Source organism: Macrotis lagotis, chromosome 1 (genome assembly GCF_037893015.1).
Source record: "Macrotis lagotis isolate mMagLag1 chromosome 1, bilby.v1.9.chrom.fasta, whole genome shotgun sequence".
Classification (NCBI taxonomy): domain Eukaryota; kingdom Metazoa; phylum Chordata; class Mammalia; order Peramelemorphia; family Peramelidae; genus Macrotis; species Macrotis lagotis.
Window position 1 is genome coordinate 727,884,529 of NC_133658.1, and position 2,962 is coordinate 727,887,490.

The following is a 2,962-nucleotide window of genomic DNA, read 5'->3' on the forward strand; positions in this document are numbered from 1 at the left end:
AATGTCATTTCTAAACTATTGGCTCACTGGTTATTTTTAAACTGGTTATTTTATTGTGAACTCCAATTCCTTTTTCTTTTTCCAATTTGTAAAATTAAAGCATCTATTTCTTTAGTTCAAGATGGCAGCTTTAAGACAAGCTAACATTCTTAAGTTAGGACGGAACACTGAGGTGAGCATTGTGGTGAGTGTACCTTAGTTTTATGTTTATTACTAACTATAATAAAAATACTTATTCATTTTGGAGAGGTAGGGTTCTCCAATCTATCTGTTCTACCTTCCTTCCCTACCACTCCTCTGTCAGTAATTTTTATATTTACACTTTTTGAAATACTCATTCCTTCAGGCCCCACATAATGTTATTCAACATTTACTCTGGAAGGCATAAAAACAATGAATTCACAAGACAAGTTTAATGTCAAGCAATCCAAAAATTAAATGCTCTATTATTGAATCAGTTATCTAAAAAAGAGACCAGACCATTCTGAATGAGGTGTTATTAGAGCTGAGTTATGACCTTAGACACATATTAGCTGGCAAAACCTGTTTTCCTCAGTTTCTCATCTGTAAAATGAGCTGAAAAGGAAATGACAATTTTTTGCCAAGAAAATCCTAAACGGGATAATGGAGTCAGACATGACTCACCATTACAAGGGCTAAAATTAGTTTATTCTTCCCTTCAAGGAATTTGGTGTAGGGGAAGAAAAAATATTAAAGGGTAGGTAAATAAGTATAATAGAAAGAATTTGAGATAGGGGTAAAAAGTCAGGATAGATTTTAGGAGTACTGATTGCTTTCCAAGGACTTCTCTGAGGTAAGGTTTGAAAGGCAGGAAGGAAGAGAGAAGACATCAAAATGTGAAAGACTTAATAGAAAAATCAACAAACCTACTGATTTCTGCTAGTATTTATTACGCTAGATAACAATTTGTCCTTGGTCTCAAGAAACTTATCAGTGAGAGTTTGGGACTTTATTGGGAAGTGTATATAATGCGTGATGAATGCCTCTAGCTAGAGGTATGGATGATGTGAAATGCAAAAATGATTGGCTGTATGGAAAGTAGTGGAGCTAGAACTTTTTTTATTCTTGAATTACATGTACGTATTTTTAGCATTTAAAAATTTTTTGTTTCAAATTCTCCTTTCTTCCCCTCCCACCTCTCCAAGAAGACAATTTGATGTGTTAAACCTGAAGCCATGCAAAACATTTCCATATTAGCTATATTGCAAAAAAAACCAGACAAAATGAGAAAAATAAAGTTTAAAAAAAGTGCTTCAATCTGCACTCAGTTCATCAGTTCTTTGTGGAGGTGAAGATGTTTTTCAACATGCATACTTTGGAATTGCCTTGGATTATTGTCAGTCAAAGTAGCTAAGCCTTTTGTATTTGATAACCCTTTCAATATTACTGTTACTGTATACAATATGCTCTTGATTCTGCTCACTTTGCATCAGTTCATCTATGTTTTTCTAGGGGTTTTTTTTTTTTAGGTGGGGGGGGGGTTTGCAAGGCAAATGGGGTTAAGTGGCTTGCCCGAGGCCACACAGCTAGGTAATTATTTTGTCTGAGACTGGATTTGAACCCAGGTACTCCTGACTCCAGGGCCAGTGCTTTATCCACTGCCACCTAGCCGCCCCTCTTTCCAGGTGTTTTTTCAGAAAGCATCCTACTTGTCATTTCATTTCTTAAAGCACAATATAATCATAAACCACATCTTATTTAGCCACTTCTGAATTGATGTCCCTTTTCCAATTTTTTGCCACCTTTAAAAGAGCTGTTATATTTTGTATAAATAGGATCTTTTCCCTTTTTTTTCCTCGCTTTGGGGTACAAATCTTAGTAATGTTGACAGGTCAAAGGCTATGCATGATTTTATAGCCATTTGGATATTGTTCCAAATTGCTCTACTGAAAAGCTGCATCAGTTCACAACTCCATTACCTAGTGCATTAGAACCCCAATTTGTCCAGTATTTGTCATTTTTCTTTTCTATGAGCCAATCTGATACAATGTGAGATGATACATAAAAGTTACTATAATTTACTTCTTTCTAGTAGTGATTTATAGCCATTTTTTGTCATGTTACTACTAAAAGTTTTGATTTCTTCTGAAAATTTCCTGTTCATTTCCTTTGACTATTTACAGGGGGAAATGGCACTATTTTTATAATTTTGGCTCATGAAACTTAATTTCTCTATAAAAGTACTAGGCTCTAAAAGAATTAGAACTCTTTCACAAGTAGGTCCTAAGGCTGTCTCATGGAAAATCTTTCAGATTGAACCTCAAGCTTTCTACTGGGTTTTGCTACAATTATGGTCATTTTGGGTTGGGATACTAGTTAATATTTTCCTTTAAAACTCCTCCCACTGTAGTTCAGGTCAGGATTTACTCATTCTTCTTCACCCTTGTTTATCCCATCAGTTGACAAAACTTGGTGACTACCTGCATCTCCAGACCAGTTCAATCCAATTGCTAAGTGAAGGAAAAACAATTCGTAAAAAAAGTTGCATCTTTCAAGGAGCTTACAATCTTGGTGAAAAAACACACAAAAGAGATCGGTAAGGAGTGGGGGGAACATCAAACATGGAGCTGAACCCTGGCAGAGCAGCTTGTACATAGTAAAATGAGCTGAAGGGGCCAATGTCTTTCCTCTAAAGGAAGCCACTGGGAGGAGTTAGCTGTCCAATTAAGAAAGGAAGCCAGGAGGGCAGCTAGGTGGCACAGGGGATACCCTGGAGTCAGGAGTACTTGAGTTCAAATTCTGCCAGGTTGTGTGGCCTTGGGCAAGCCACTTAACCCTATTATTGCCTTGCAAAAAAAAAAAAAGGAAGCTGGAGGAAGAGATAGATAAAACCCTCAGGCCACATCTCTTGACTATTCCTTTCTCTTCACTGTAGCATCTACTAGCCCTAGTGGTGAAATTGTGAATCAGTCCAGCCATTATGGAAAGCTTTTTGGAACGA